Source organism: Hypanus sabinus, chromosome 21 (genome assembly GCF_030144855.1).
Source record: "Hypanus sabinus isolate sHypSab1 chromosome 21, sHypSab1.hap1, whole genome shotgun sequence".
In the NCBI taxonomy this organism is placed as follows: domain Eukaryota; kingdom Metazoa; phylum Chordata; class Chondrichthyes; order Myliobatiformes; family Dasyatidae; genus Hypanus; species Hypanus sabinus.
Window position 1 is genome coordinate 60306832 of NC_082726.1, and position 25270 is coordinate 60332101.

The 25270-nt window shown below is 44.0% G+C and overlaps 1 protein-coding gene across 1 annotated transcript in view; it reads right to left on the reverse strand.

Annotated features, from left to right (window-relative positions):
* Nucleotides 1–25270, reverse strand: part of igf1ra (insulin-like growth factor 1a receptor) — a 333731-nt gene that overhangs the window by 292887 nt on the left and 15574 nt on the right. The gene's annotated exons all lie outside the window — the stretch shown is intronic.

A 25270-nucleotide genomic window follows, 5' to 3' on the forward strand; every position in this document is an offset into this window, starting at 1 on the left:
TCTTGTTTGTGACTGTCTCAGGTACCGTCTTCGACCGAGGCATTACACTGAGACTCCAAGTCCAATGTTTCAAAGAAAACAGTGTTTCAAAAAGCAATTGTGTTTTCTCTATTCACCTCTTTTTCAGGGCCATTAACAAATGATAAAAACTGTACTTTCTGTGATAGGGCGAGGCAACAAATTGATTGCCACATTTCTACTATAACCACTACATTTAAAAAGTCATTAATTAGCTGTAAAGTTAAAGTTTCTTTTCCTGTTTCCTGGGACTGTTGCTGCCACGGTGCATGGGTCTTGTGGATGAGGCAATCATGCTAACAAGAAAAGCCAAAATAGAGCAAAGATAGTGGGAAATCCTGGAGTGGCCAATTCAGAGTCCAGACTTCAATCCAATTGAGAATTTGTGGCTGGACTTGAAAAGGGCTGTTCACTCATGATCCCCATGCAATTGAGCAGTTTTGTAAAGAAGAATGGGGGGAAATTGTAGTGTTCAGATGTGCAAAGCTGATAGAGACCTATCCACACAGACTCCAGGCTGTAATTGCTGCCAAAGGTGCAACTACTAAATACTGACTTGAAGGGGTGAATAATTATGCAATCAATTATTTTGTGATTTATATGTGTAATTAATTTAGATCACTTTGTAGCGATGTTTTCACTTTGTCATGAAAGAGTTGTTTTCTGTTGATCAGTGTCAAAAAAAGACAAATTAAATCTACTGCGATGAAATCAATGCTGTAAAACAGTAAAATATGAAAACTGCCAAGGCGGGGTGAATACTTTTTATAAGCACTTTTATACATCCCAAAGAGGAAGAATTATTCTAAAGGAAAGATGACACAACCGTGGCTAACAAGAGAAGTCAAAGCCAACGTAAAAGGCTGAGAGCATATAATAGAGCAAAAATAGTGGGAAGGTAGAGGATTGGGAAGCTTTTAAAAACCAACAGAAGGCAACTAAAAAGTCATTAAGAAGGTAAAGATTATGAAAGTAAATCAGCCAATAATATTAAATAGAACACCAAAAGTTTCTTCAGATGCATAAAGTGCAAAGTAGAGGTGAGAGTGGATATCGGACTACAGCACTGGAAAATGAAGCTGGAGAGGTAGTAACTGGGGACAACGAAATTGGCAGGAGGGAACTGAATAAATATTTTTTGCATCAGTCTTCACTGTGGAAGACACTAACAGGGTGGTGGAAGTTCCAGGTGTCAGGGGGCATGAAGTGTGTGAAGTTACCATAACTAAAGAGAAGGTTCTTGGGAAAATGGAAGGACTGAAGGTAGATAAGTCACCTGGACCAGATGGTGTACACCTCAGAGTTCTGAAAGAGGTGGCTGAAGAGATCGTGGAGCCATTAGTAATGATCTTTCAAGAATCTCTAGATTCTGGAATGGTTCTGGAAGATTGGAAAATTGCAAATATTGCTCCACTCAAGAAGGGAGAGAGGCAGAAGAAAGGAAATTATAGGCCAGTTGGTCTAACCTCAGGGTTGGGAGGATGTTGGAGTCGATTATGAAGGATGAGATCTCAGAGTACTTGGAGGCACATGATCAAATAGGCCATAACTAGCATGGTTTCCTCAAGGAAAAATCTTGCCTGACAAATCTGTTGAAATTCTTTGAAGAAATAACAAGCAGGATAGACAAAGAAGAATCAGTTGATGTCGTGTACTTGGATTTTCTGAAGGCCTTTGATAAGGTGCCACACAAGGCTGCTTAACAAGCCACATGGTATTACGAGAAAGATTCTAGCATGGATAAAAAAGTGGATGATTGGCATGAGGCAAAGAGTGGAAATAAAGGGAACTTTTTCTTACTGGCTGCTTGTGACTAGTGGTATTCTAAAGAGGTCTGTGTTGGGACCAATTCTTGTTACGTTATCTGTCAATTATTTGGATGATGACATTGATGGCTTTGTTACAAAGTTTGCAGATGATATGAAGATAGTTAGAGGGGCAGGTAGTTTTGAGGAAAGACAGATTAAGAGAATGGGCAAAGAAACGGCAGATGGAATTCAGTGTTAGGAAGAGTTTGGTCATGCATTTTGGTAGAAGAAATGAAAGGGTTGACTATTTTCTAAATGCGAAGAAAATAGAAAAAACTGAGGTGCAAAGGGACCTGGGAGTCCTTGTGGAGAATTCCCTATGGGTTAATTTGCAGGTTGAGTCAGTGTTGAGAAGGCAAATGCAATGAAAGCATTGACTTAAAAAGGACTAGAATATAAAAGCAAGAATATAATGTTAAACTTTACAAAGCACTGGTGAGGACTCACTTGGAATACTGTGTGCAGGCTTGGGCCTCTTATCTTGGAAAGGATGTGTTGAAACTGGAGAAAGTTCAAAGGAGATTCACAAAAATGATTCCAGGATTGAATGGCTTGTCATATGAAGAGTGTTTGATGGCTCTGGGCCTATATGCACTAAAATTTGGAAGAATGAGGGTGACCTCTTTGAAACCTATCAAATGGTGAAAAGCCTTGACAGAGTGGATGTAGAATGTTTCCTATGGTGGGAGAGTCTAAAACCAGAAGATGCAACCTCAAAACAGAGAGGTGTCCTTTCAGAAAGGAGATGAGGAGGAATTTCTCTAGCCAGAGTGTGGTGAATCTGTGGAACTCTTTGCCACAGGCAGCTGTGGAGCCAAGTCTTTATGTACATTTAAGGCAGAGGTTAATAGATTCCTGACTGATCAGACCATGAAGAGTTATGGGGAGAAGGCAGGAGATTGGGGTTGAAAAGAAAATTGGATCAGCCATGATGAAATGGCGGAGCAGACTTGATGGGCCAAATGGCCTAACTCTACTCCTATATCTTATGGTCCTCTGGTCTTCAAGTTCCCATCTCAGCTTATGCCATTTCATCCTTGCTACACCTATCCCTGCTGTCTGCATGAGGGAATCCTCCCTGACTGACTGACTGACTGGAGTCTTCCCAGCTCCAGAATACACTGCCCTGGTGTCTCTCTGCCCACTAGAAATACCGTGGGGTGGGGGTAGCAGGACAAATTGAACAAACTCCTCCGTACTGGCATTTCCACTTGCTTACTCATTCAATGCATTAACTCACAGGATTGCTCATAATCTAGGATTTTACCTGGAGAGCATCAGGCAAGAACAGGCAAGTTTTTTTTTATAGTTAACTAAAAACTTATTTATATTTATTTTCTGAGATATAGCGTGGAATAGGCCCTTCTGGCACCTGGAGCTGCTCCTTCAGCAACCCATCAATCAGCTTAATCGTGACACAATCTACAATGACCAATTAACCCATGAACCAGGAGGTCTTTTACGTTTGGAAACCAGTACCAGGGATGTCTTTATCTTGTTTTTTATTTATTGGGAAACAGCACAGAATAGGCCCTTCCTGCCCTTTGAGCCACACTGCCTGTGGAAAGCAGCCAGTGAGTGAGTGGGCCAGTGAAGGAGTGGAGATTTGAGGCTTTGACTCGAGAGGCTTCAACGAGAAGAGGCTGAGGACGAGCTTCACTCCAAGTGAGGTAAGGCCAGGTAAGTTCCTTTCAAAGAAGGAAGTTTCAAAAATTGAGGCAAGTATCGGGTAGGTCATGGCAGCTGAGATTGGCCCCGTGGTTTGTTCATCCTGCAGCATGTGGGAAATCAGGGATACTTCCAGTGTCCCTGACAACTATGTGTGCAGGAAGTGTGTCCAACTGCAGCTTCTGGCAGACCGCATTGAGCGTCTGGAGCTGCGATTGGATTCATACCGGTGCATCCGCGATGCTGAGAAAGTCGTGAATAGCACGTTCAGTGAGTTGGCCACACCGCAGGTAAAGGCTACACAGGCAGAAAGGGAAGGGGTGGCCATTAGACAGCATAGCAGTAGGCAGGTAGTGCAAGAGTCCCCTGGGGTCATCTCCCTCCTAAACAGATATACTGTTTTGGATACTGTTGGGGGAGATGTCTCATCAGGGAAGGCAGCAGCAGCCGAGTTCATTGCACCATGGGTGGCTCTGCGGCACAGGAGGGAAAGAAAAGGAGTGGGAGAGCTATAGTGATAGGGGATTCGATTGTAAGGGGAATAGATAGGCGTTTCTGCGGCAGCAAACGAGACTCCAGGATGGTATGTTGCCTCCCCGGTGCAAGGGTCAAGGATGTTTCTGAGCGGTTACAGAACATTCTGGAATGGGAGGGTGAACAGCCAGTGGTCGTGGTGCACATAGGTACCAACGATATAGGTAAAAAAACGGGATGAGGTCCTACAAGGTGAATTTAGGGAGTTAGGAGATAAACTAAAAAGTAGGACCACAAAGGTGATAATCTCTGGATTACTACCAGTGCCACGTGCTAGTCAGAGTAGAAATAGGAGGTTATTTCAGATGAATACGTGGCTTGAAAAATGGTGCAAGGGGGAGGGATTCAAATTACTGGGGCATTGGAACCAGTTCTGGGGGAGGTGGGACTGGTATAAACAGGACGGTCTGCACCTGGGCTGGACTGGAACCAATGTCTTAGGGGGAGCATTTGCTACTGCTGTTCAGGAGGCTTTAAACTAATGTGGCAGGGGGATGGGAACAAGTGCAGAGAGACAGAGGGGTGTAAAATGAGGGTAGAAGCAAACAGTAGTAAGGTGAAAAGTAAAAGTGGCAGGCAGGCAAATCCAGGGCAAAAAGCAAAAAGGGCCATTTTTCAACATAATTGTATAAGGGCTAAGAGTGTTGTAAAAACAAGCCTGAAGGCTTTGTGTGTCAATGCGAGGAGCATTCGTAACAAGGTGGATGAAATGAATGTGCAGATAGTTATTAATGAATATGATATAGTTGGGATCACAGAGGCATGGCTCCAGGGTGACCAAGGATGGGAGCTCAACATCCAGGGATATTCAATATTCAGGAGGGATAGACAGGAAAGAAAAGGAGGTATAGCATTGCTGGTTAGAGAGGAGATTAACGCAATAGAAAGGAAGGACATTAGCCTGGAGGATGTGGAATCAATATGGGTAGAGCTGCATAACACTAAGGGGCAGAAAATGCTGGTGGGAGTTGTGTACAGGCCACCTAACAGCAGTAGTGAGATTGGGGATGGCATTAAACAGGAAATTAGAAATGCGTGCAATAAAGGAACAGTAGTTATAATGGGTGACTTCAATCTACATATAGATTGGGTGAACCAAATTGGTAAGGGTGCTGAGGAAGAGAATTTCTTGGAATGTATGCGGGATGGTTTTCTGAACCAACATGTCAAGGAACCAACTAGAGAGTAGGCCATTCTAGATTGGGTATTGAGCATTGAGGAAGGGTTAGTTAGCAATCTTGTCGTGTGAGGCCCCTTGAGTAAGAGTGACCGTAATATGGTGGAATTCTTCATTAAGATGGAGAGTGACATAGTTAATTCAGAAACAAAGGTTCTGAACTTAAAGAAGGGTAGCTTTGAAGGTATGAGGTGTGAATTAGCTAAGACAGACTGGCAAATGATACTTCAAGGGTGGATGGTGGATATGCAATGGCAAGCATTTAAAGATCGCATGGATGAACTACAACAATTGTTCATCCCAGTTTGGCAAAAGAATAAACCAGGGAAGGTAGTGCACCCGTGGCTGACAAGGGAAATTAGGGATAGTATCAAGTCCAAAGAAGAAACATATAAATTAGCAAAAAAAAAGTGGCACACCTGAGGACTGGGAGAAATTCAGAGACCAGCAGAGGAAGACAAAGGGCTTAATTAGGAAAGGGAAAAAAGATTGTGAGAGAAAGTTGGCAGGGAACATAAAAACTGACTGTAAAAGCTTTTATAGATACTACGTGAAAAGAAAAAGAATTGGTCAAGACAAATATAGGTCCTTTACAGTCAGAAATATGTGACTTGATCATAGGGAACAAAGACATGGCAGACCAATTGAATAACTACTTTGGTTCTGTCTTCACTAAGGAGGACATAAATAATCTTCCGGAAATAGTAAGGGACCGAGGGTCTAGTGAGATGGAAGAACTGAGGGAAATACATGTTAGTAGGGAAGTGGTGTTAGGTAAATTGAAGGGATTAAAGGCAGATAAATCTCCAGGACCAGATGGTCTGCATCCCAGAGTGCTTAAGGAAGTAGCCCAAGAAATAGCGGATGCATTAGTGATAATTTTTCAAAACTCCTTAGATTCTGGATTAGTTCCTGAGGATTGGAGGGTGGCTAATGTAACCCCACTTTTTAAAAAAAGGAGGCAGACAGAAACCTGGGAATTATAGACCGGTTAGTCTGTCATCGGTGGTGGGGAAAATGCTAGAGTCGGTTATCAAAGATGTGATAACAGCACATTTGGAAAGAGGTGAAATCATCGGACAAAGTCAGCATGGATTTGCGAAAGGAAAATCATGTCTGACAAATCTTATAGAATTTTTTGAAGATGTAACTAGTAGAGTGGATGGGGGAGAGCCAGTGGATGTGGTATATCTAGATTTTCAAAAGGCTTTTGACAAGGTCCCACACAGGAGATTAGTGTGCAAACTTAAAGCACACGGTATTGGGGGTATGGTATTGATGTGGATAGAGAATTGGTTAGCAGACAGGAAGCAAAGAGTGGGAGTAAAGGGGACCTTTTCTGAATGGCAGGCAGTGACTAGCGGGGTACTGCAAGGCTCAGTGCTGGGACCCCAGTTGTTTACAATATATATTAATGATTTAGACAAGGGAATTAAATGCAGCATCTCCAAGTTTGCGGATGACACGAAGCTGGGCGGCGGTGTTAGCTGTGAGGAAGATACATTCATGGCAGATGCATTTTAATGTGGATAAATGTGAGGTTATCCACTTTGGTTCCAAGAACAGGAAAACAGATTATTATCTGAACGGTGGCCAATTAGGAAAAGGGGAGGTGCAACGAGACCTGGGTGTCATTGTACACCAGTCATTGAAGGTGGGCATGTAGGTACAGCAGGCGGTGAAAAAGGCAAATGGTATGTTGGCATTCATAGCAAAAGGATTTGAGTACAGGAGCAGGGAGGTTCTACTGCAGTTATACAAGGCCTTGGTGAGACCGCACCTAGAATACTGTGTGCAGTTTTGGTCCCCTAATCTGAGGAAAGACATTCTTGCCATAGAGGGAGTACAGAGAAGGTTCACAAGATTGATTCCTGGGATGGCAGGACTTTCATATGAAGAAAGACTGGATCGACTAGGCTTATACTCACTGGAATTTAGAAGATTGAGGGGGGATCTTATTGAAATGTATAAAATTCTAAAGGGATTGGACAGGCTAGATGCAGGAAGATTGTTCTCGATGTTGGGGAAGTCCAGAACGAGGGGTCACAGTTTAAGGATAAAGGGGAAGCTTTTTAGGACCGAGATGAGGAAAAACTTCTTCACACAGAGAGTGGTGAATCTGTGGAATTCTCTGCCACAGGAAACAGTTGAGGCCGGTTCATTGGCTATATTTAAGAGGAAGTTAGATATGGTCCTTGTGGCTAAAGGGATCGGGGGTATGGAGAGAAAGCAGGTACAGGGTTCTGAGTTGGATGATCAGCCATGATCATACTGAATGGTGGTGCAGGCTCGAAGGGCCGAATGGCCTACTCCTGCACCTATTTTCTATGTTTCGATGTTTCTATGTTTCAACAATCCCCCAAGTTAACCCAAGCCTAACCAGGAATCAGAGCTCCCGGAGGGAAACCACATGGAAATGGGGAGAACATACAAACTTCTTGCAGGCAGAGGTGGGACTGAACCCCGGTCGCTGGTGCTGTAAAGCACTGTGCTAACCATTATACCACCATGCCTCCCCACAGTAGGAAACCTCCTGCAAGTTCAGCCACTTGCTGTTGGGTTACTCAGTAAATGTAGAACTGTTCCTGGCAAATGTCAGCACCAACAAGTTGTATTCATTTCATACCGTTAACACAATAAAACATTCGAAAGCTGTTCACAGGACTGGAATCAGGCCCTTTGTCGCTTGCCAATATTCAGCCAGAGGGAAGGCTTTATGAATTATCAGAGATAGGGGTGGGGCACAAAGAGGGATCTGGGGCAGGAATTCTGGAATCTACATGGATGAAAAGAGCCACTTCAACAGGAAGGAAGGAGGAAAAGATTTAGGGAAATATGCATGTACCAAAACAGTGATTAAAATCCAGCCAATAGCCCTGGTTTTAAAATGGGACTAAATCACCTCCCAGGCCCCGTACACCCAGCTAGCTTTTGCCTTCAAGGCCATTACTTCATAACAAGACACCAGCCCCCAGTGGCTGCAGGAAATAGCAGCTACAGCCATAAAAGTAGAGAGCTTACTAAATGGCATGACGCAGGGTGCAAGCGTTCTACAGGCAGCTGACCACAAGGGCTTGCCAAGCTACCTCCCGAGTCATAGCCCAGGCTATTGAACAAAGAGTGCCTGTTGAGTGAGGTGATGAACGGCTGGCATTGCATCTGTAGTCCAGCAGGAGGCACTGCGTTAGGGGGTGTGGAAGGCAATCGAGAAGGTAGAATTATTAGCAAGGATAAGAAGTGCCAATGTTTTCTCTCCAGTTCAGGAAACACAAGACATGGTGTGCACCCATGGCTCAACGCCAGCAGCTACCCACTTCTCAAGCCAACTGCAATTCTTTACTCTGCACCAAATTCGTTAACAGCATTGACCTAATCCAGCAAGTAGTGGATCACATTGCCTTCCGCACTGGGAACAGACAGGATTCAACTGAACCAACTCACACCAGAAGACCCCAACTCCTGGCCCCACCGGACCATTCCAGGCAGGCACAACGTTCTTCAGGTACAAGGACAGATAACCCACCTGAACTCCAAACCAGTTTCAATGCCCGTCCCTGTAGGATTTGCGACAAGGCCGGCGGCACGGTAGCACAGTGGTTAGCACAACGCTTTACAGTGTGGGTGACCCTGGTTCAATCCCCACTGCTGCCTGTTGGATGTTTCTTCCCATGACCGCGTGAGTTTCCTGCAGGTGACCTGATCGCCCCCATAGTCCAAAGGTGTATCGGTTGTAGGTTAATTGGTTTTTGTAAGTTGTCCCATAAATAGGCTCAGATTAAATCAGGGGGATTGATGGGATCAAAGGGTGGGAAGGGCCTATTCTGTGCTGTATCTCAATAAATAAAAATAAATCAATAACTAGACCATTCCAAGTTGTCCCTTGAGGAGTTCACAGTGAGCATTCTAATGCCTAGTTGCTTACTAGGCCACCTCTGAGAGCATTTAAGAGTCAACCACAGAGTCCAAAGTCACATACAGGACAAGAACAAATAACAAAAAATATCTTCCCTCAAAGTTTTTGTCATTATTCAAACTAGATTTTTCAAATTCCATATTATTAATCAATTTCAAATTTGTTCATGTAAATTATTCCAGATTTGATCAGCTTGTCATATGAAGAGCGTTTGATGGCTCTGGCCCTGTATTCACTGGGATTCAGAAAAATGAGGGGTGACAGTGAAAACTATTGAATGGTGATAAGCCTCATTAGAGTGGATGTGGAGAGGATGCTTCCTATTTTGGGGGAGTCTAAGACCAGAGGACGCAGCTCACAATGGAGGGACGTCCTTTTAGAATGGAGATGAGGAAGAATTTCTTTAGCCAGAGAGTGGTGAATCTGTGGAATTCTTTGCCTCAGGCACCTGTAGAGGCCAAATCTTTATGTATATTTAAGGCAGAGGTTGATAAATTCTTGACTGGCAAACACAAGGAAATCCACAGATGCTGGAAATTCAAGCAACACACACAAAATGCTGGTGGAACACAGCAGGCCAGGCAGCATCTATAGGGAGAAGTACTGTCGACGTTTCGGGCCGAGACCCTTCATCAGGACGGGTCTCTTGACAATTCTTGACTGGTCAGGGCAAGAAGGGATACGGGTGGGGGGAGGGTGGTTGTGAGGAAGGTAGGAGACTGTAGCTGAGAGGAAAAAAGGATCAGCCATAATGAAGCAGCAGAGCAGACTTGATGGGCCAAATGGCCCAATTCTGCTACATTATCTTATTGTTTTATTTGAACTTGGGGTCTCTGGACTATTAACTGTTGCAGCACCACCTCCAACTAAGGCTGCCACTGATCACCATTCTCCCTCACACCAGTGTATTTCCCCCTCTCTCCATTTTGCAAGAAACACTCCAACACCTCCAGCTCGGTGACTCTTGTAGTCCCTCCATCCACAAGCTCTGAATTCTCTGGCTACGACACACTGACTTTAAAGAATTAAGTCTGTAAAGTCTCTTCGACCTTCCTTTTGAAAAATAAATTCTCTAATGCCTGGCAACTAATAAAGTGCCTTTGAATCATGGACAGTTGGAAATGCTGTAGCCAATTTGCACAGAGCAAGGTCTACAAATAGTAATGTGTTAATGGCCAGATAATCTGTTGTAGCAACTTTGACTGTCAGATGAGCAGTGGCCAAGGGATACCAAGGTTTTGACCTTTCACCTAGGTTTCCCAATCAAAGAGAAGTTGTCTCTCCGCCACAAATCATAATGAGTCAATTGACGAACACAGAACATTAAATGCAAGAGCCAGAATTTTTAAGATCTGCTCACATTGGGGACCACTCCAGAAAGTAGCAAGGGAGCCGACTTCAACAGAGCTTAGGCACCATCTCAATGCCAGCAAGTCCTACTCCTCCCACTGCTCGCATATGTTCCACAAGATACATACAGCCCTCTTGCATCTCACTCAGGTCCCGAGCCAGGGGATGACAGCGCCAGGCTTTCTAACCACAGAAAGCACCTTGCTGAACCGGGCACAGAAGGGGTCAGATTTATCCTCTTATTAATTCAAAGACTCTTTTAGTTCATAAAGATTGAATCTGAAAAAAAAATGAATACAGTTTTTTTCCTTCAATTGATAGATAATAGTCCTTTAAGGCTGTTACACCCAGAGGGATAAATTCCCATGACCTATTAACCGGTCCCAATGGCAATCGCCTCAAATAGCCTCTGGCAACCAAGTTCAGCCCCTGACCTTCACATGTGGTTTAGCAACTAAGCCCGTGGAACCTGTTCTACTGACAAGAGAAGGGGCAAAGGCTGGTTCTGGTGCAAGAAAGCCAGTTGTTTTGAGGAGATGCTTGGTACGGAAACACCAATGTCCTTGAATGGAAATTCCTACAAAAAGAAATGGATACAGCCCAGTCCATCACGGGGAAAACCCTCCCCAGCATTGAGCACATCTCCACAAAGAGTTGTCACAGGAAAGCAGAATCCATCATCAGGGACCCCCATCACCCAGGACATGTCCTCTTCACACTGCTGCCATCAGGAAGAAGGTACAGGAGCCTCAGGACTCACATCACCAGGCTCAGGAACAGTTATTACCCCTCACTCATCAGGCTCCTGAACCAAAGAGAATAATTTCACTTAACCCATCACTGAAATGTTCCCACAACCTATGGACTCACGTTCAAGGACTCTTCATCTCACATTTTCAATAATTATTTCTTACCTATGATAACGTAAAGAAGATACTGTCTTTTTACTGTCTTATTCCCTTTTATGGTTAAAGGATTTCTGATGTCCCCTTTTAAGGCTAAAAGGTTGTTAGCTGTTCTGCTAAAATAGCAATTTTAGTTAGTCACATACACAAAGTATGGCAGACCGTATTGTTCCCTTTCTTGTTTAAGATTGTTCCTGCTTTAGAGCTGACTTGGTTTATAATGAACCTGTGATCGAGACGGAGTAAGCTTGATCTGCATTCGAGGATATACAAATATGGACCCTCTGCCGTGCTGATTGCTTAAGGGGAAGTAACTCGAAAACTGTTGTAATTGTTAGAAGTGCTGCAAAATATCTGTATAAGAAGGGATGATATCTGTATGTAAGGTAGAGATCCGAGGACAGAGGTCCGGTCGGCAAGACGGGGATTCTTGCTCACTGTAGATCTCGGATCTCTCGCCGACCAAAGTTGCAATAAAGAAGAAACAAACGGTTGATTGAAATTATAACAGTGTCTGACTTGACTTAATCCACACTTATTATTTCTTTTCGTATTTGCGCAGTTTGTTGTCTTTTGCACACTGGTTGGATGCCCAAGTTGCTGCGATCCTTTACTGATTCTATTATGGATTTACTGAGTATGCCCACAAGAAAATAAGTTCCAGGATTGTACTTTGATGAGAAATTTTGACATTAATCTTTGAGTAGTGAACAGTAACAGACCCTTGGATGTTTTCCACTGTGACTAGGAGCATGGGCATCAAGCACCACACAGGAGGCTGCCCAAATGGCCTGAGCTACAGAGCAACAAGAGAGAAAAAAAGGTGCGTGGTCTGCTCGAGAGACTGTGAAGCTGCCAAAGACACCAGCTTCAAGACAGCTTTCGAAACTCCCAATGCCACTCTTTCAAGGACGCTATGATTTTCCCCCTCCTGGGGCAGATCAAGCAATGAATATTCCACAGGGAGAGTCTTTGACCCATTGACTGGTTTTCTCACCGCTGATCCTGCCCAGCCTACTGAGGGCTTCTAGAATTTTATGTTTTAAATCAACAGCAAAGCATCGAACATTTAGTTTGTGGGAACTCACTGTGCTGTGACTTCCAATGTTACACCTTGGGAAACAAACAATGACGCGGAAATGCAAACCTGAATTTACCTTTCTATAGTGGTGCCTTGGACAGTGAGAGAAATACAAAGTGAAAATATTCTTCAAGTATAATGGATATTTTGGGGCTTCCAGTCGGGTATAGGTATTAATTTTAACTGACGTTTCAGTGACAAACTCTGCCATCTTCATCAGGGATGATGCCTAGGCACGTCTAGTCCAGTGATGTTTATACCCCCATCATCCATCCCTCCTGATTAGATGAGGACTAACCAATCAGGTTTCCGCTGTCCCTCATTGTTTACAATCAAATTCCTGTTCTTACTTAGAGCAAGACCTTCATCTTTGTTAAAATTATTTTCCTCTAGTTTTATTTTAATGGTTTCACAAGCCACTGATACAGCACAGCAGTTCTGTGCCATTGTCAGTCCAATGGCCCATGCGAATGCGATAGTCTGCTACTGCCGATTTCCCCGGGTAACCGAAACGGATACTCCTCCTGTGCTCCTCGATGCGGGTTTCCACCGTGCACCGTCTGGCCGATATGTGCTTCTCCGCATTCACAGGGAATCCTGTAAATACCAGCCGACCTGAGTCCCAGGTCACCCTTGACCCGCATAAGCTATGGTTTGAGTTTCCTTCCGGATTTGTGAATAGTATTAATCTGGTATTTCTTCAGGTTCCTGGCAATCCTGAATAATGGAAAGTTTTAAACGAATGGCCAATCGAGTGTGGAAACAGAGGCCCTTGACTGGAGAAATAAAGAGCTTCATGATGCTTTACTGAGTATGAACCGTTTACTTCTCTTTTTGCCTCATCCCTCCACTGAATGTGGGACAACATAGAGGGAGCTTCACTGTGGATATAACCCATGATGTCCATGTCTTGGAAGCGTGTGAAGGAACTGTGCAGAGAGGGAGCTTCACTGTGTCTAAGCTATGTTGTCCTTGTTCTCACTACTTCACAGGACATAGTTGAGGGAGCTCAGCCCTATAATTATGCTTGTTCAGCATCAGACCAGTAAATACTTGGTGGTGACAACAAACGAGGGAGGATGATAAGATTCCATCCCCTTCAGCTGAACCAGCTCCAGGTTTTTGAGCAGTTAAGCCCCAGTAATGGATTCACTCCACAATCCCAACAATAAACAGAAACCCCTGTCAAGCCTGCATGAAGTACTCCAGCTGCGTCTCCATTAGGACCCTGACACACCGTCACAGGCAGCACTGAAGCAGGCTGGTCACTAATCCTGACCTATGACGCATTTGGAATTAAGACTGTACAGAGTTGGTCGTTACTGCAACCATCTCTATTTCAAGCATCCACTCCCAAAATGCTGCCTGTGTAACAAAACTAAGTGTGGTCCACATGCCATACTATAATGGGAGAGAGGAGAGGCGAGCCACTCTTTCCCTGGCTCGAAGCTTTGTCGCTGCGGCTTTGAGCAACAAGACCACCCAAGTTTTATGATGGAGTTGCTTATCAAGTCGAGGCCTACTGCTCAGCAATTTCTCTTCTCATTCCAGCTTCCCAAAGAGACTTGCCAAGACCCTGAGCTCTGAAATTCACTCATTTCTCCACCTCGTTACCTCATTGTTGCTGAACATTTATGATTTTAAACATAATTTTCCTTCATAAAATGTTAAATTAGCACCAGAGACCATAGCCTGACCCAATCCAAACACATTGATGTCACGGCCAAGGAAGTTCACCAACACTTCTGCAATCTCAGGAGACTAAAGAAGGTCATCACGAGCCATTGACATTTACCAATTTTCTTTGAGGCACCACAGAAAGTAATCTGTCTGGATGCTTAATGGCTTGGTTTGGTGACTGCTCTGCACACAACCACAAGAAACTACTGAGAGTTGTCAGAGCCATCACAAGGAAATCTGCAGATGCTGGAAATTCAAACAACACACACAAAATGCTGGTGGAACACAGCAGGCCAGGCAGCATCTATAGGGAGAAGCACTGTCGAGGTTTCGGGCTGAGACCCTTCGTCAGGACTAACTGAAGAGAAAGATACTAAGGGATTTGAAAGTAGTGGGGGGAGGGGGAAATGTGAAATGATAGAAGACCAGAGGGGATGAGATGAAGCTAAGAGCTGGAAAGGTGATTGGTGAAAGTGATACAGAGTTGGAGAAGGGAAAGGATCATGGGACGGGAGGCCTCGGGAGAAAGAAAGGGTGAGGGGGGAGCATCAGAGGGAGATGGAGAACAGGCAGGGTGATGGGCAGAGCGAGAGAAAAAAAAACAAACTAAATATGTCGGAGATGGGGCAAGAAGGGGAGGAGGTGCATTAACAGAAGTTAGAGAAGTCGAAGTTCATGCCATCAGGTTGGAGGCTACCCTGCCGGTATATAAGGTGTTGTTCCTCCAACCTGAGTGTGGCTTCATCTTGGCAGTCGAGGAGGCCATGGATAGACATATCAGAATGGGAATGGGACGTGGAATTAAAATGTGTGGCCACTGGGAGATCCTGCTTTCTCTGGCGGACAGAGCGTAGATGTTCTGCGAAACGGTCTCCCAGTCTGCGTCAGGTCTCACCAATATATAAAAGGTCACACCGGAAGCATCGGACGCAGTATACCACACCAGCCGACTCACAGGTGAAGTGTCACCTCACCTGGAAGGACTGTCTGGGGCCCTGAATGGTGGTGAGGGAGGAGGTGTAAGGGCAGGTGTTGCACTTGTTCCGCTTACAAGGATAAGTGCCGGGACGGAGATCGGTGGGAAGGGATGGGGGGGACGAGTGGACAAGGGAGTCACGTAGGGAGCGATCCCTGTGGAAAGCAGAAAGGGGGGGGAGGGAAAGATGTGCTTGGTAGTGGGATCCCGTTGGAGGTGGCGGAAGTTATGGAGAATTATATGTTGGACCTGGAGGCTAGTGGGGTGGTAGGTAAGGACAAGGGGAACCTTGTCCCGAGTGGGGTGGCGGGAGGATGGGGTGAGGGCAGATGTGCGGGAAATGGGAGAAATGCATTTGAGAGCAGAGTTGATGGTGGAAGAAGGGAAGCCCCTTTGTTTAAAAAAAGGAATACATCTCCTTCATTCTGGAATGAAAAGCCTCATCCTGAGAGTAGATGTGGCAGAGATGGAGGAATTGTGAGAAGGGGATAGCCTTTTTGCAAGAGACAGGGTGGGAAGAGGAATAGTCCAGGTAGCTGTGAGAGTCTGTAGGGTTATAGTAGATATCAGTAGATAAGCCGTCTCCAGAGATGGAGACAGAAAGATCAAGAAAGGGGTTGTCGCCAACCATGGCTGTCATGGATGACCGTGAGAGTTGCCGGCACAGCTCAGCACATTGCAAAAAGCAGCCTCCTCTCCATGGACTCTGTCCATACTTCTCAATGCCTCAGTAAAACAGCCAAGATCCCACCTATGTTGAACATTCTCTCTTCTCCATCAAGCTGAAGATACAAACCCTGAAAAGTATGTACTTAAGAACAGCTTTTGCTCCCATTGTTATCGGACTCTTGAATGGAGCCCTTGTACAATAAGATGAATTCTTGGTCTCACGCTCTACCTCATTACGGCCCTGCTCTTTATCATTTACCTGCACTGCATTCTCAGTAGTTTCAACACTTTATTCTGTTATTCTTCTACCTTGTTCTTGATCTGTATGAACAGTGCACAAGACAAGGCTTTTCACTAAGTCTTGTTACATGTGACGATAATAAACCAATTCCAAAGGGGACCAGACTTAACAGTATAACATGGTCCAAATGAGCTTAATGGGGATGTAGAAGGGTTTGGGAAGGGAATTCGAGGAAGGTGAATAATGAGGCCATGGGATGGAAGATAGGTGGACAGTTCCTCAAGTTCACTCACCCCCACTGCCTCTCTAATCGCTGGGAATGCCTCTCCAGCTGGAGTTGCCATGTCTTCAGCTAGCCCTTTCTAACCTCTACAGTTCCCTCCCATATTCCTCAAAAGGACTCCGGACAAAACCTGGCTCTCTGTTGCTCAGCAACACATTTTTGTCCCAAGGAGCTTCAAACAAAAAACGTGACACCAAGCCACTTGAGGGTAATTTACTTGATGTGTTTTGTTAAGTACTTGCTCTGCGTAAAGACAAACTGGGCAATTTACCCACAGGGTTTCACAAAGGGCAGTGGGAGGAATACCAGAGGGTAAACATGCCCACTGGCTCCTGGGAACCAGACCCAGCAAAGTAGAAGGAACAGTAGTTGGATTGGCAGCAAGAGCCGTGAGTACACACAATGCTGGCAGACAATCGGCCTAACAACAGATGACCCTCCGTTGGTCGGTCTCAACCATGGAGGCTGCTTCCTGGCTGTTGCCTATGCGATGCGCTCCCCCCTCCACGCAGCTGATGAATCCAAAGGAACGGCAGAGACTGATACAGTTTGGCACCAGCAACATCACAGGATCTGCCAGTCAACTCAACGTAGGGCTGCCTTAGGGACCAGCTCTGGATTTCTCCTCAGGCTTTACTCCCAACACCTTCTCCGTGAGTGGATATAAGCCACAGGCAGTAAAAGTTTTCCTTCTCCAAGATGGGCTGCCAACCATGGCCGGCGAGCCCCATCTGCCCAGATAGGCAAAAGGAGGACCACAATATCTCCCAAACCCTGCCACCTCCCAGGAAAACCATTTCAGAGTGTTTGAGTCCAACATTGGCCTCATCAGCCACCTTGGAAATAGAGAAGTTATCCATGACCCCAAGGGCCTGTCTAGGAAGAAAAGCTGAAGAAGAACCAAGATGAAGCTGAAGATGAAGAATGGCCTGGGAGGTCACCATCAAACCCTGCCCAGAGATTCCCAATGCCCAGTATGCAGACCGAGTCAAGGCTGTGAAAGAGGCTGCAGTCCTCCCTCTTCACTAACACTGAAGGATCAGCCTGCATAACTTACCCAGGTGCTCAAAAGTTGACTCCAAATTTCAGTACTTGTGTGTCTGAATCCAAAGGCTGCACAGGGCAGGGAACCTCAGCCTCCACCTGTCAGGGCACGACCTTTGAAAGTTCCAAACACAACCTCCACTCCCCATTCCTGTGAGGTTTACTTACAAAGAAAAAATACTTTTAGTTTACCAGCGCAAGCTCTAGCAGATCCTTTGACCCTGACAAATCCAATTTTAATACCGACAGATCTTTTCTCTTTTTAAAAACTCAATGCTATTTGTCTGTGGTTAAGTCAGCTGCACTAATTTCGGGTTTCCTGTTTTGTTTTATTAAGAAACAGAAGATTGCACAATCAAGCACAGCTTTTATATCCATGTTCCCAAATGTTGTTTGGCACCCAATATATGGCAGCTGACCCCAGAGAGACACTCCATGTTGTGTCTACTTTTATTTTTTATACATTTTGTTTATTTAGAGATTCAGCGCAGAGCAGCCCCTTCCTTCCTGCCTGCCAGCACAAGCTGTGCCACCCGGCAACCCACCAACCTAATCATTAACCTACTCAGCTGCACGTCTCCGGACTGTGGGAGAAAACCAGAGCACCCAGCATAAACTCACGCAGTCACAGCGATAGCGTACAAGAGGAATACGCGCAGTCCAAGGCGACCTCAGAGGCATTCCGGGACCGTTGGGCTCCGTGGGGTGTAAATGCCATCACTGACAGAGATGGGAACATTTTGGTTTAATATTATGATAGCTACATGACTACATGATAGCTCATATAGTTCCGTTGTTTAAAAAAGGCTCAAAGAGTAAGCCTGGAAATTATAGGCCGGTAAGTTTGACATCGGTAGTAGGTAAATTATTGGAAGGAACACTAAGAGATAGGATCTACAAGTATTTGGATAGACAGGGACTTAATAGAAACAGTCAGCATGACTTTGTGCGTGGTAGGTCATGTTTAACCAATCTATTAGTTTTTCGAGGAAGTTACCAGGAAATGGACTTCAGTAAGGCCTTTGACAAGGTCCCGCATGGGAGGTTAGTTCGGAAGATTCAGTCGCTAGGTATACATGGAGAGATAGTAAATTGGATTAGACATTGGCTCAATGGAAGAAGCCAGAGAGTGGTAGTAGAGGATTGCTACTCTGAGTGGAGGCCTGTGACTAGTGGTGTGCCACAGGGATCAGTGCTGGGTCCATTGTTATTTGTCATCTATATCAATGATCTGGATGATAATGTGTGATCAGCAAATTTGATGATGATACAAAGATTGGAGGTGTAGTGGACAGTGAGGAAGGTTTTCAAAGCTTGCAGAGGGATTTGGACCAGTTGGAGGAATGGGCTGAAAAATGGCAGATGGAGTTTAATGCGGACAAGTGTGAGGTATTGCACTTCGGAAGGTCAAACCAAGATAGAACATACAAGGTAAATGGTAGGACACTGAGGAGGGCAGTAGAACAGAGGGATCTGGGAGCACAGATACATAATTCCCTAAAAGTGGCGTCACAAGTAGGTAGGGTTGTAAAGAGAGTTTTTGGTACATTGGACTTTATAAATCAAAGTATTGAGTATAAGAGTTAGAACGTAATGGTGAGGCTGTATAAGATATTGGTGAGGCCGAATTTGGAGTATTGTGTGCAGTTTTGGTCACCAAATTACAGGGAGGATATTAATAAGGTTGAAAGAGTGCAGAGAAGGTTTACGAGGATGTTGCCGGGACTTGAGAAACTGAGTTACAGAGAAAGGTTGAATAGGTTAGGACTTTATTCCCTGGAGTGTAGGAGAATGAGAGGAGATTTGATAGAGGTGTATAAAATTATGATGGGTATAGATAGAGTGAATGCAAGCAGGCTTTTTCCACTGAGGCCAGGGGAGAAAAAAAACAAAGGTCATGGGTTAAGAGTGAAAGGGGAAAAGTTTAAAGGGAACATGGGGGGGCTTCTTCACACAGAGAGTGGTGGGAGTGTGGAATGAGCTGGCAGATGAAGTGGTAAATGCGGACTCACTTTTAACATTTAAGAAAAACTTGGACAGGTACATGGATGAGAGGTGTATGGAGGGATATGGTCCAGGTGCAGGTCAGTGGGTCTAGGCAGAAAAATGGTTTGGCACAACCAAGAAGGGCCAAAATGCCTGTTTCTGTGCTGTACTGTTCTATTGTTCTATGGACTATATGTCGTGAAGTAATTGTGTTAGTCACTGTTTTGTAAATATTGTATAGCACCAATATTTGTAATAAAGGAATTTTGTAAAAAAATAAAAAAAGATTCCTTACAGATGGCACAGGAATCAAACTCCTGACGCCCTGAGCTGTAATAACCTTGCACTAACTGCTACACAACCATGGTGTCCTTTTGAGGAGCTGGGGTGATGAGAGTTGGGTGGGGTACAAGAGAAAGAGAGTACAAGAACAAAAGAAACTGGACCACTCAGCTCAAAAAGCCTATCCCTCCATTCTATACAATCTCAGTTAATCTACACCAACATCTTCAGTGTCACTTCTCCTCCACCTCAAACCCTCTTAATAATCCAGCCTTCAAAATCCCCTAGAGGTTCACCACACAGAAGAAAAGGACACAGAAGAAAAATAAGGCAATACTTCCACCCTAACTCTTTGCAAAGTGACATCCACGAAAAAGTCACAAGCACCACTAGACTTTTTGCTGATGACTGTTTGACATACCGTCCAATTAAGATAGCTGATGATGAAGATGCTCTCCAAAAAGATCTTGATAGTATGGTTGAGTGGTCACAACAATGGGGCATGCAGTTCAATCCTTCCAAATGTGAAACTATGCGTGTCACCAGGAAGAGAAAACCAGGTAAAGCATCATATAAAATCCTGGGTGTCACCCTTGAAGAAACCAAACAGATCAGGTATCTTGGTATCAAAATCCAGAATGACCTGCGTTGGAACGGTCAGACGCATCATGCAACAGTGAATGCAACAGGAGTCCTAAATTTTCTGAGACGCAATTTCCATCATTGTTCAACTTCTGTCAAGAAGTTGTACCTCCCCCTTGTTAGGCCACATCTGGAATATGCAGCTGCTGCATGGGACCCATACAAAAACAAAAACACTACTTCCATCAAGCGAGTCCGAAGACAGGCAGCCCGATTTGTCACAAGTACCTATGAGAGAGCAGCGAGTGTTACCCAACTTGTATATTCATTAAAATGGAACTCTCTCCAAGACAGACGTGAAGCACACTGTCTGATCTGTTTTTACAAAATGTTAAATGGTCAGCTTGACATAGATTATTAATCCTACACCAAACCCAAACCTATTAGGAGCAGACAAGGGCACTCATTTCAGTTTGAAATACTAACTACCAAGTCAGATGTGTACAGCAATTCATTCTTTCCGCACACAATTAACGCACGGAATAATCTTCATCCTACCACAGTCACACAATCAAACCCAATTAAACTTAAGACAGCTCTTCTTCAAAAATCTCAAGTCCACCCTCCACCACCTCCAGTTTAAATTCCATGCGGAATATTCTGGAGAACCAAAAACCAAAGTGTGCATGAAAGTCGGGCTAGAGAATGGACAGTGAGAGGTGGGTTGTGAAGAGTCCCTCTTCTCTCCACCCCACAAATTTGCACCATTCAGGTAGTTTATTGCAATGTATGCTTCCCAACTCTACAGCTAGAACAGGGATCAGCATTTACATTAAATAGTTGTATTGGTTACTGCTTAAAATCTTCTCTGCTCTGTTATAATACAACTTTGTATGATACAGAGTTTCTTAGGAACACAGCTATCACATTAAAGCACAACTACCGTGTGTGCACTACCACGACTTAAAAGCTGCAGTGTTTTCAGAAATGTTCTGAGGAGACCAAGTCAGCCAAGGCTCCCCACCCCATTCTAACAACTTTCTACTGGAGCACGATCGAGCGTCTCCCATCAGAGCGCATCACTGAGCGGTACAGAAGCTGCCCCGCAGGAGACAGCAAGATCTGATGAGAGGATCATCAGGGTCTCCCTCCCCTTCAACTTGTGACATTTATCAGGAGCATTGCAGGTGAAGGGTCCAAAGCATTGTTGAGGATCCCTGCCGCTCGTCCCACAATCTCTTTGACCCACGACCATCAGGGAGGAGGTACAGGAGCATCAAGACTAGGACTGCCAGACTGGGTAGCAGCTTCTTCCCTCAGGCTGTGAGACTAATGAATACCCTGTCACCACCGAGGTCTCATCACTAGAACAGCGAGCAGCTTACCTGTACTGCGCACTACATACATTTTGAATATATTATTAACTTATTTCTGGTAATATTTTGGTTTATGTGCTGTGTGTGATATATGTTTTGTGCATACACTATGGTCCAGAGGAAAGTTGTTTCATTTGGTTGTATACCGCAGTCCTGACGAAGGGTCTTGGCCCGAAAACATCGACAGTGCTTCTCCCTATAGATGCTGCCTGGCCTGCTGTGTTCCACCAGCATTTTGTGTGTGTTGCTTGAATTTCCAGCACCTGCAGATTTCCTCGTGTTTCCTGGACAAACTTGGGCTGTTATCTCCAAGTGTCATTAATTGATGGGAAAGGTAAATAAAATTAAAAGAGGTATACAAATATAATAAACAGTCAGAACCTTTTCCCAATGTAGAAATATCAAAATACTAGAGGCCATATTATATACTTAAGGAAAATTTGTGGGGAAAGTCTTATTCTTTTTGTTATACGCAGAATGAACGGTGCCTGAAATGGGCTGCCAAGGGTAGTGGTGGCAGATTCGAAGGTGTTTAAGAGGTTATTGGACAGAGACATAAATACACAGGAGTGGTGGGATATGAATCAGGTACAGGCAGACAGATTCATGGTGTTGAGCATGAACATTATGGGCTGAAGGGTCTGTTAATGTGCTCTATTATCCTGCGCTGCCTATTCTAAGGAAGAAATTTTACAGAACCCACAGATGGCAGCTGAGAAACAGCACCAAACAATACTTTTTATTTACAAGTTTATTGACAAGTAGTTTTATTAAGTTTGAATCTTTTGGCAAGCCTCTTGTCCACACAGCCGAGTGCGCCCTCCACGTTAAACCGCACACAATAAACCAGAAGAAAATCTCTTGTCGGTGGAATTAATGGGACTGGTGTCTATTGTTCTCAGCTAAAGCACTGTGATCACCGCTCCGGTGTTCGCGACTATCAGAACTGTCCTTGTGAGTGCATCAGCATTTCTGGGAGATTTCCCCTCTAAAACATGTCAGCTTCACCAGGTGAGGGTGGGGATATGTAGAGTATTACATCAACAGGAAGAGCACAGGATGAAGCCAGAGAGCCTTAGGGCACACTTCAAATTCAAGTTTAATTGTCATTCAATCATACATGAATACCCATGAATAGAGCCAATGAAACAGCGTCATGACAATAACCTCTCCCTTGATGTCAGCAAAACGAAAGAGCTGGTCATTGACCTCAGGAAGGGGGTTGCTGCCCTCGCTCCTATTTACACCAACGGTGCCAAGGTGGAGAGTTCAGAGTTTCAAGCTCTCAGCAGCAAACAGCACCAGTCTGTTCTGGTCCAACCAGCCAGGAAAGCCTCTTCTTCCTCAGGGAGGCTAATCAACTTTATTGACCCTTTCACCTTCTCCAATTTTTATAGATGCACCACAGAGAGCATCCTATCCTAACACATATCAGCTCAGTACAGCGACTGCTCTGCCCAAGACCACAAGAAACTGCAGAGAGTTGCGGATGTAGCTCAACACGTCCCAGAAAGCAGCCCCCCAGCCTTCAAATCCACAGACTTTGTACTTCTCACCGCCTCTGAACTCCATGCCACATCGTGTTTGAAGCATCACCGGATTATTTGTACTGTACCTCACAAAACTTAATTTATTCACTCTATCTATGCACAATTCACTTGTAGATTTAATTCTTACTTTCTTAAGTTATTGTGCATAATACGTGTTATGTGCACAGCTGTGACTTACACCCTGGTCTGGAGAAACACCCTCGCGTTTGGCGGTGTACATGTACAGAGTTAAATGACAATAGATTTGACTTAAAGCAGCCAGCATAACTAAAGACTCCTATTGAGCAGAAGATGTAAAAACAGGTTCAAGGACAGCTTCTATCCCACTGTTACACAACTATTGAACAAACCTCAAGTATAATAAGATGGACTCTTGACCTCACAATCTACTTTGATATGGCCTTGCACTTCGTCTACCTGCAATGAATTTTCTCCGTAAACGGAACACTTCATTCTGTATTCTGTTATTCATTTCTCTTCAACAACCTCAATGTACTAATATAATGATCTCTGTGGATGGCTTGCAAAAGCAAGCTTATCGATACAAAGTTCAAAGTAAATTTTATTATAAAAGTACATATATGTCACCATATGCAATTCTGAGATGTGTTTTCTTGTGGGCATATTCAAATCTGTAGAAATAATAACTATAACAGAATCAATAGAACCCTGCCCAACTACTGTGTTCAACAGAGATAAACAATAGTAAACCAATGCTCAAAATCCTGAAGTTGTGATAGATCTTCAAACCAAGTGTCCTCTCTGAATGCCTGACCCACACCAACAATTACCCTGACAACCCAATTTGCCCTTGCCTGAGGATGAGAGGGCACGAGATGAGGATTGACTTTGCAATTTTTGCTCATTTCTTTATCAATTCCTGCTAAAACATTGTTTACATTTACATGATTTATTATTATATTGAAATTTGCCCTTTATTGTGCCTATTGTCTTGTTTAATAATTACTGTACTGTCTTCCACTGTTCTGTGCACTTTATGTAGTCCTGTGTAGGTCTGAAGTCTAGTGTAGTTTTGTGTTGTTTCAGGTAGTCTAGTGTAGTTTTGTGTTGTTTCAGGTAGTCTAGTGTAGTTTTGTGTTGTTTCAGGTAGTCTAGTGTAGTTTTGTGTTGTTTCAGGTAGTCTAGTGTAGTTTTGTGTTGTTTCAGGTAGTCTAGTGTAGTTTTGTGTTGTTTCAGGTAGTCTAGTGTAGTTTTGTGTTGTTTCAGGTAGTCTAGTGTAGTTTTGTGTTGTTTCAGGTAGTCTAGTGTAGTTTTGTGTTGTTTCAGGTAGTCTAGTGTAGTTTTGTGTTGTTTCAGGTAGTCTAGTGTAGTTTTGTGTTGTTTCAGGTAGTCTAGTGTAGTTTTGTGTTGTTTCAGGTAGTCTAGTGTAGTTTTGTGTTGTTTCAGGTAGTCTAGTGTAGTTTTGTGTTATTTCAGGTAGTCTAGTGTAGTTTTGTGTTATTTCAGGTAGTCTAGTGTAGTTTTGTGTTGTTTCAGGTAGTCTAGTGTAGTTTTGTGTTATTTCAGGTAGTCTAGTGTAGTTTTGTGTTGTTTCAGGTAGTCTAGTGTAGTTTTGTGTTATTTCAGGTAGTCTAGTGTAGTTTTGTGTTGTTTCAGGTAGTCTAGTGTAGTTTTGTGTTGTTTCAGGTAGTCTAGTGTAGTTTTGTGTTGTTTCTGGTAGCACCATGGTCCTGGAGGAACGTTGTTCTGTTTTTACTGTGTACTGTACCAGCAGTTATGGTTGAAATGACAATAAAAGCAACTTGACTCTACAGAGAACTTGTTTCAGACAGACTCAAATTGCTTCCTCATGGGCACTAGTTCTCCCCCCCCACCCAAATCAGCATCTTCAAAAACCAATATCTCAAAAAAGCAGCATCCATCAGTAAGGACCCCCGCCACCCAGGACATATCCCTCTTCTCATTGCTACCATGAAGGAGGTGGTTCAGGGGCCTGAAGACTCAATGTTTCGGAACAGTTTTTCTCTCTGCCATCAGATTTCTGAATGGACAATGAACCTATCAATACTTCCTCAGTATTTTTTTTAAATTTTCTCGCTTTTTGCCCTAACTAATTTTTTTATATACGTATTGTAAATTATAGTCTTTTTTTAAATTAGGTATTACAATATACTGTTGCTGCCAAA